Below are 10,111 nucleotides of genomic sequence, written 5' to 3'. Positions count from 1 at the left end.
TGAACGCACACGGCGGGCGCGTGGGCAGGCACGCGGGTGAACGCACACGGCGGGCGCACAAGCGGGTGGACGCACACGACAAAGCGAGGAACGAACGAGTTTGGAGCAACGAAAGATTTACGACACTTGGAATAAAATGCGATGAACGATGGCATTTATACGCACGGTTGGAGGTTTTCTATGGTGGGCAAGGCCGACTTAAAACAAACATTCAACGGGTGTGCAACCATGGATTTGGGGGTCGGCTGGGTGAGCCACCACCCATGATGGAACGCATATATATTACATGCGTTGGAGCTTCATTTGGATCATTCGAACAAGGACAAGCACTTCGCACAAGAGCTCAAGAAGACAAGTGCGCAGATTTAGAAGGACATGCGCATAGCTCATGTGCACTTCTTGAAGGCGTTCACTTGGTGACACTTGGAGTTGGTCGAAGGTTGGGCAAGGTGTGCCCGGGGTTGTCTAGAGTGCAGATTTGTGCCGGGATTGACGAGGGTGTCTTGGTGGCTCGGGTGAGCACCCGCCCATCGTGCAAGGTGTGCACAAAGGTTGTAAAGGCTGTTTTTCCTATGTTGTAAAAGAGACTAAGTATAGGCTTGGAGTTTGCCAAGCATACTTGTGATGATTGTATTATCAAAGAAAGATTGATTATTATATATTGTTGGGCAGACTCATTGTTCAGGGAGTTGCCCCTCCCTTTATACTGTGCAATTGTTGTTCTCTTTTATAATTGTTGTGGATAATGAATGAGTATGGGTGTTCATTAGTATAAAGGATAAACATAATATTACTTGGTTGCGAAACACAAACTAAGTAAGGAAAAGTGAATTAGGCGTAGTCCATGAACATTAGTATTGGTGAAAAGAAAGTGTTCGGTGGTGCCGCACCTCGCTATAAGCGGTTGGAAGACTACTGCAGGTGTAGGGGCATGACAGGTGGTATCAGAGCAGTTGATTCAGGGTATTAAAGGTTGAAGCTGCTACACAACTTCACCGAAGTGAAGTTGGTATCGGAGCTCGTGAACAGGTTCAGGTGTTGAAGCATTGAAGCTGATACACACCTTGACAGGTGAGCTTCGGTTTGAAGCTGATGAGCAGGGTTGCTCGTGACAGTGGAAAGGGTACTTGCAGGTGAAGGAAGTTGTTTCACATACAAGTGGAACAAGGGCTGGTTCAGGGTTGCGGGTGACTTGGTGAACATGGAGAAGGCTGAAAAAGCATAGACGGTAGATGAACCTACAATAGGTGAGTCTAGCCATAGTGCAGTTGAAGCTTTCCAGTACAAAGTGTTGGAACAAATGAGTCAATGGAGTTCTAATTGGGTTTCGATGAAAGCTGAGAACATGAAGATTCGGGAGAGCTGTTCGGAACTAAGGAGGGAACTTGAAGAACTCAAGAGCCAATGCGAAAGTACAACAGATGTTGAACTCAAGGAACTTGATGAGGAGATCCAACGGAGTGGTCTTGATCTTCAAGAGCTCTTTGATGAAAGAGCCCAGTTGAGGAAGGAAAGTGCCAGGGTGGAAGCCGAAATCAAGCAAGTTGAGGAAGAAATAAAGAAGAATCTTCTTGGTAAGAAGGTTGTTGTGATTGAGCAGGAAGATCTCGACTACATTGACAAGTTGGGAACTCACTACCGAGATCACCCAGAGGACATTCGGAAGTTTAGTTCTATGAACTTGGTCAGTGGACACTTGGTTGGTGCACTTGAGCAGAATGCGATGGAGGGCAAGTTTGAAGGAAGTCAAGCTAGACCAGGATCAAGTTGCTTAGAAGAGCCAAGTAAGGAGGTGAAGTACCTTAGGAGGAATGTCAAGGTGGAGCATGAGCCAATTGACACTTCTGAGGCCGAATTCTTGAAAAAGGTTGATGATGTAAGGTGCAAGACAAAGCCAACAGAGGGAGGTGATTCCTTAAAGCTAAGTTTTGTGCAGGTAACCGTGAAGGGCAAGAGGTTTTCAGCTTTGGTAGATACGGGGGCTACTCATAGCTTCTTAAGCAGGAAGGCAGCAAAGTCTTTTGGGAAGAAAGAAAAGATGGAGAGGGAATGGAGTGCTTTCAAAGCAGTCAAATCTACCACTAGAGCTGTTGATGGTGTGTTGAAGGATACTCAAGTGAAAGTAGGATCGTGGTTTGGAAAGTTGGACTTGAGGGTTGTGGACATGGATGATCATTCTATGGTGTTGGGGTTGAACTTTTTGGAGCTTGCACAAGCCATACCAATGGTGGACTGGGACATTCTCTTGATCACAGCTGAAGGAAGAACCATGATGGTACCGATGAATAGGAGGAGTTGCTTGGGGTATAGACCAAGGATGACTTCTATGGTTTTGTATCCCAAAGATTCGAATGTGAAGCATGAGGATGTGGAGCAAAGAGGACTTGGGAGTGTGACTCAAACAACAAAGGAAAGGAAGTTGACTCACTTCGTTGCAAGGGCTAGAAAGAAGGGTGATGGAAGTGAGAAGACAACCTCACGGACATGGAGACACTTATTGGGAGCATATTCTATTAATGATCTTCACAATGTAGTTGCAAATGAAGGGAGTCCGAGTACTACTTCAGAGGCGGTGGTTGATGAGGATTATGGAGGTAGAGATCCTGATGGGATAGTGGACTTTTGTAGATATGCTATGGGCATATATGACTTTCAGTTGACAAAGGATAAGCTAGGAGAGCTTGGATGTACATGTGAGGAGATTGAGGCTGTGCATAGATACTTGAGGACACAACATCAATCTGACACATGGGTGGATGAGAGTCAGGGAGGAAAATTCATGGCCCTCCTTTCTCTATAGACAACCTTGGAGATGGGTTGGAGTGGAGGCCTTGGTAGGGAGGAACCACACCAACTTTGCAAGGGGCCTTGGAAGGAGGCTTCTTTATGACAAATGCAGACTTGGATACAGATGACCAAATGTTGGGATGGAGTCTACATGGGTTGGACATCATGGAAAACTAGATTCGGGGACATCAGGTTGGAGATATGGAGCATGACAGTTGTGCAGGGACATGAAGCAGGTGCATGTGTAAAGGTGTCATTCATGGATGAATGCCGAAGCAAGGATGTTGTGCAGGTGTTGTTGTGGAGATGTAGGAGCTAGTGGAGAGGTTGTACACTCTTGTGCAACAAGACCATGGCTTGAACATGTTGCAGATGAGATGGAGTTTCCATGGACCTGAGCATGGGATTGAGGTAGATTCTTGATGAGTCCGAGATGTAGCAGAAGTCAGGAAGACTTGTGGTGGCATAAGGATGTTGTTATATACATTTTTGTGCCTTGCATCACTGAGCATGAAATGTCAATAATCAAGGGATCCAAAGTCCCTAAACATGTTGTTCCTACCCCTAGAGGAACAAGGCCAGCAAACCACAACACTGAACAAAAGTTCTCCACCTGAAAACACTCAAAAACAATGCAATTCTGGATCATGTCAACTGCTCCACTGAGCATCTGCGCTAAATGTCAAGTGCTCCACTGTCTACCTGCGTTGAATGTCAACTGCAAAGAAGGCTACCTGCGTTGGGCGAGTTTGGACAAGTGGCACAGTCATTCCTCAAGGTGTCAATGCCCAGGAAGCTTCCAAAATGACACTTGGATCAGGGAATTCGACTGGTGATGAGTAAGAGGTTCCAAATCTCTAAGTGGAAGCGAGAACCTCCAAGTGGACTCAAGAACTGAAGTGGGAGAGGACACTAGTCAGCTTCATACCAGCATCAAGCTGACTCATCCTTTCTCCAAAACTCCTATATATAGATCTCTCTCATAAGGTCTAGAGAGGCTGGAATTTAGTATTTGCAAGGAAGTGTTGTTGGTTTGTGGCTAGAAACATTGGGTGTGTTATGATTTGAAAGGAGCTGAAGAAGGAAGTCCATTCTGCTGGGAAGGAGATGCTGGGTTGGAGCCCTATGGGTTGTATCTCTTCCTGAACACTGTTACTTTCAATAAAGCTATCTTGATTCTTTCCTATATGCTGGTGTATTTTGTGTAATTGCATTAGTATATTTGATTTACTTCTAATCCTGAATCATTTATGAATATGTGTATTTGCCTTTGTATTGTGTTCTTCTCTTGTTGCAAGTAGTTGTTCTCTTGTCACAGGTAGCTGTTCTCTTGTGATCTCGTGGGATTCAAGTAGTTGTTCTCTTGATCAAGCGAGGAGGCAAGTAGTTGTGGACACACAAAGAGAAGAGGATCTAGTTCGAGGGACAACCGAAAGACAACGGTAAGTCTGTCGATCTCCTCTCTTTCATATTTCATAAAGGAAGAAATCATGATAGCTGCATTCGTTTGTTGCTAAGACGCTATCACACCTTAGGTGGATCGGATCGTCCTAAATAGGCATTTTCCCCACAAAAAATTGGCGACTCCACTGGGGAAGAACTTGTTTATTCATTTCATTTGTGTTTCCGTCATTTGTTTACTTCATAGACTTGATAGCTACTCTTGAACTGCATCTTTCCCGGATGCAAAGTAAAAGTTGCTGCTTTGATCCAGTATGTTGGACTTGTCTATGATCTAAACTAGATCCACAAACGATTTGATTGATCCTTGTGATAGTCTTTAGTACCCTATCAAAGCATCCCTCTGTTTATACCTTGCTTTTGTTTCTGATTTGGCCTAAAACAATGTATTTTTGAGCATTTTGTGACCCAGAAACCAAGAGAAACGAGAGTTTCTCTTTTCATTGCAGGCACTGTGAAGGCAGTCTGCATTTCATCGCAGGTCCCGAAGGGGCTACCTGCGCTGAATGTCAAACTGACAATGTTCTACCTGCGCTGAACCAGTGTGGCCTTGTGCAGCTGGGGTTCTTTGTCCTTTCTTGCCCTGTTTTGATCTCTGTTTTTGCAGCCTTTAACCAAGTATAGGTGCTGGTCTGATAACCCTTTTCTTTGCCTAAATTCCGCCCCATTTTTGTACAAAAAGATTGTAAATGTTTTTATGTGTTTGTGGCGTCATTTACAGTCTTCCTTTGCATGAGTAAAGTAGTCTTTCTGTAGCCTTTGTTTCAGATCTGATTGAGATTGATCTTAGAAGAGAGTTCATTGGCTGTTTGTTCAGATTGATTATAGTTTTACTTTTGCTTATTGGTTTGAGTTTGTTCTTTTCAAAGTATCAAAAACAAGTCTTTATTTCGAAAATCGCAAAGTGATTGTAATCTCTTCTACCCTTGTTGATTTCGAAGAAAGTGAACTTGTTTATTTTGATCATTGTAAAAGAGAATTCAAATTTGTGCAAAAAGCTTTCTTTGTAGGCATTTATACTAAGAAAGTGAAAACAAACACCTGCATTGTGCATTTTGCATTTGATAAGTTTTCATGTTGGATTTAGGGAAAGTGCATTAGAGTGTGCTGATTGCTCTTTGAGAAAAGATAGTCGCTCTCTTTTCCCTTAGTAGCTAGGATTTTCAAAGTTGAAAGATTGTAAAGCTTGCTTATCATCTTAGACTGCATTTAGGAATTTGTATCATACATCTCGTGGTGAACCTTGAAAGGCAAACATTAAAAATATCAACCTAAAATAAACTGAATGAACCTAACAACACTTTGTAACATAACGCACAACATAGAGGTCTAGGCTAGAGACGTGTTCCGGCGTCGTTAAACATAGTGACTGTCGATCTCGAAGAAGGTGGGTGATTCCTCCTGAGAGTCGGTGGCGCTAATACGGATTGTGCTCCCACGTACCGTCGCGTATATATTGGGAGACCCCTATAGGCATATATCTTTTATCCATAGGAAGCCGTGTCGGCCGCCCTACTGATCGCAATGCAGTGAACACAACATTCACGAAGATCGACCACCCATACCGTAAAATGTATTCTGTGGTTTTGCGAAAAGTTTGGCACACCCTCTGCCTAGATCTCCAGAGCAGTTTCTTTTGGCCTTTTTCAGACTCTATAACAGAAAAAGTCCATCCGAGCATTTGTCACTTCGGGCTCGTTAAAACATCGAAGGAGACTAGAGTCATCTTTAGCTTTTTCTCGACTCTTTAAAACTGAAAAAGCAAGTTGTGTCTAAAAAGCGTCGTTAACAATTTATTTTAAACGGAACAATCACCCTTTAATCCTGCGTTGATCTTTAGGTTGAAAAGATGGAGCACACCAACCAAGGAATTCCCTTGGGTGGAAATCCTAGTCCCTTCTCCTCTTGGGGAGATGTTGATGCGCCCCACATGGCCACATTGTCGCTTCCAGGACTGACAATTGGCCTACCAGTTTGGCTCTTTTCGACCAATGTCGTTCAGAATACCACCACTCCTTAACAGTCGAGTCAACAGTTAGATCAGACAAGAGTTACCTCCCAGCCTTCCACTTCATCTTCCTCTCCTCCTTCCTCTTCGCTTGACGGAACTGGTCGATCAAAAAATCAGGTTCCTAAAGAGAAGAAAGAGAAGAAGAAGAAAGAAAAGAAGAAGAAGGAGCCTAAGGCGACTGGGGGCAAGAAAATGTCATCTAACAAAAATCCACACACCGCACTTGTAAGGCCTAAATCGCCATGCATCATATGCAGGGGAGACCACTTCCATAGAGATTGTCCCTGTATCCCACGGATACTAAGAGATGGTCCCCCCGTTTGCACAATTCGGGAGCATCGACCTCTGATAGCCATGTCGACTGCTCACCGTCAACTAGTGGGAGTGAAGCTCCAGGACAGAATGGGAAAGTTAAATTTCCCTACAGAATGTGTGAAGGCGATCACGCCATCCACCGTTGTCCCTTCATAGATGAGGAAAAAAGAGTTCTGGAAGATCGCCCGATTTTAAGAGCGAATCTTCCTCCTGGATATCAAAGACTCCTGCCAAGTCCCTCACTAGTTGAGAATCCGGCTGAGCCACTTAGATGGTCAGCCGAAGCACATGTCATTGAAGAAGAACCGTCTGGATCCATGCCTGACGAAATTCAAAAGGTTGATATGGCAGTTGACCCGGTTTTGCCTTCAGAGGCTCCATATTCGAATGACATTGTCACAGAGGAGAATCAAGACGACACCGTCCAGATTCTCTTCATCAGCACTGACTCTGATGATCAAGGGGGAAATACCACCATTCCTTTGTCGCAGGAAGGAAGTTCATCAGAGCGCTATCCGGCCGTATATTCGGTCCCACCACCAAGCAACCTGGTTGTGTCCATTGATTGGAACCAACTAGGCAGACCCCGGTTGCCAGCCAGTGTGCCATTCAGAATTATTTGTCAAATATACAGAATGGTAATGGCTGGCACTATCATTGATGAGGGGGCATCTGTGAGTATCCTTTCCTCTATTGCTTGGAGAGCGCTCGGTTCGCCAGCACTCTTACCTGAGATGAGAAATCTATCAGGTTTTGATAAAGGAACCAGTCGACCTTTAGGGATCCTCCCCAATGTGCCTATAACATTGAAAGGGAAGACCGTTCAGATGAACGTGATGGTCATTCAAGGACCCTTGGATTATAACCTACTCCTTGGACGAGACTATATATATTGCATGGGAGCTGTAGTCTCCTCACTCTTTAGAGTAATGTGTTTTCCGCATGAAGGAAGAATGGTCAAGCTCGTAGACCAACTTTCATTTCCCGGATCACACATCGCAAATAGTCATGTGCCATCCCTAAATGGTCTATTCATGCAAGAAGTGTCTCAACCCACGGTCCGTCCTCCTGATGAGTGCGAGTAATCCGGGAGGATATGACTGGAACCCAGGGGGCATGCATCCTGGCCTGCTTCGGCAGGGGAACTTTGGGTATAAGGTAGAATTTCTGCGAGAGAATATGACTAGTCCGTACCCCGTCCGTGGTTGGAAGAGGGGTTGTTCTGGAATAAGATTCTTTTGTCAAAGTTATGTGAGAGGGCGGGGGTCGTCACTCACCTTTGTCTATTTCGGTAGGCATCGCCGAGGAAGTGTTTTGTTTAACGAAACAATCTTTAGGTAACCTGAAAAAGGTAGGCCAAGGAAGTGTTTTATTTAACGAGACAATCTTTGGGTAACCAGAAAGAGGTAAGCCTCCCTCAGTAACACAAATGTTTGGTCTTTGAGTAGTGTTCTTCTCTTGTCACAAGTAGCTGCTCTCTTGTCGCAAGTAGCTGTTCTCTTGCGATCTTGCGAAAAATCTGTTGAAAGTTGGGCTGACGAGAAGACAAGTATCATATAGACCCGTTAAAATTAACGAGAAGACAAGTATCGTTAAATTGGACTAGCAAGACGACAAGTAGCTGTGAACACCCAAAGAAAAGCAGAGGTGAGAAAGAGGAGGGGAAACCTTGAAATTGTATTTTATACCTGGGGGCATGCAAACCTTTTGGAGTGCAAGCTAAGAGCGGTTATTTATCTGTTTTTTGGATTAGCCGTTTCCGAACTTGCATAAAGAAAGGATGAGTGAGCATAGCTTTGGTAAGGCGCAAGCTCTATAAAAAATGGGATCTTTCATGAGACACTCTTATCTTATGACTGGGTAATCGAGCAGTTTTAGCATAAAGTTCATGCTCGTTAAAAAATAAACGCAAGATCCGAGCAGTTTTAACGCGGTCTTCATGCTCGTTAAAAAATAAATATAAGCAGTGAGCAATGTTTCCTCCAGAGTTTAAGCTCATTTTTAACTAAAAAAAGAACCTATCCCGGTAAATAACCACTGTGATCGTAAATTTATCAGCCATAAAAACCTTGGTCGTGTTTGCACCTGCCACCTCCACTTTTCATTTGGCCGATCGTTCACCTCCATATGATTGTTTACCCATTTTGAGGAACAGCTGCGAAGAGTGATTTCACCTAGCCATCCTTGTGACACTGCCGTGATTGGAAAATTCCAACCTGTACCTGGAATCAGTTGCTATCCCTGTTTATCACTCGTTCCTCAAAAGACGAGTCTTCTTTAAGCTCTTTTCAACTGACTCGTAAAATATGAAAAGATTGCCGAGTTTTGGCCTTCCAGCTCGCTAAAGGACAGGAAGAGCTATCCCTCCTCTAGATTTTAATCTTTTTGGACCTGAGGGATTATTGCACAAAAAGGTCGAGCGCTTGTTTTATTCGGCTCATTAAAGTTATCGAAAACTCATCCCTTCTGTATTGTTTTATACTTTTTCGGACTTAAGGGATTAGATGACAAAAAAGGAATTTTGGAGTTAACTTTATGTACCTTTTCAGACTCTCTAAAAATGAAAAGGACCGAGTTATCCTTGTCGTTAGACTCGTTAAAATGATTAAATAGCGACAACCTTGTCTTTAGACGAGAACGAGTTTCCCTATCGCTAGGCTCGTTAAAACATAGCGATGGGCTTGCCCGAAGGGCAGGTTATAGAACAAGCATATGTTATCCTCCTCAAGATTGACAAAAATAAAGAGGTATTGGTCAGCAATGACTGGGGAAAAATTGGGAAAGATCAAGAAAACTTTGATGGTAGCAGGTCGCTCTTGAACATGACACTTTTCCTCCGTATCACATTCAGGTTGGGTTGTTTCATTCACCGGTCACATCACCATGGTCTTGCCATACCATCCATATTTGGGGTAATGCTACCGATCCATCACATCAGTGTCGCCATATGTTCAAGAGAAGTCGTTCAGAAAGAGTCAACCGGGTCCCATCCACTGCCATACATTATCCTTCATCCATTCATGACCGCCACCCTGAATCATATGTCACAGATTGTTTTCACCTCCATTAAAATCATTAGCTCCGTTCCGTGTCACTGATGTGGGATTCATTAAGGCCCTCCTTTGACGGATCGCTCCTTGTCGACATCAGCTCATTATCCAAGGAGTTGATCTAGGAACAACCCCTTCAGCACTTTGAAGCTTGCATGCCTCAATGGCAAGTTTCTCACTTCCGGCGACAGGTATACATCAATGACCTTCGACCAGAAGATTTTGCGTGGTGTTCGACGCCAAGTCCTTTATTCACACCACGTGAATTGTACTGCAGTACCTTGAGGGTCATTATCATTATCGGTGATTCCTCTCGCGCTTGTTAACGATTTACATCATTGACCGGTAATCAAGCGATGTCTTTCCATGTTCAACTTCAGCGCAATTCTCACATGGATCGACTTGTACTTAGAGTGAAGATCGAACGAGTTTGAAGACCCCGGATCTAGTTTCATCCATCCGGGCTGCGATATATATTCAGGAAAAA

Source organism: Pinus tabuliformis, chromosome 4_2 (genome assembly GCF_031772625.1).
Source record: "Pinus tabuliformis cultivar Carrire ecotype Pingquan chromosome 4_2, CPIR1, whole genome shotgun sequence".
Lineage (NCBI taxonomy): Eukaryota > Viridiplantae > Streptophyta > Pinopsida > Pinales > Pinaceae > Pinus > Pinus tabuliformis.
The sequence above is the reverse complement of the archived record's forward strand: the minus strand, read 5'-3'. Positions refer to the sequence as shown.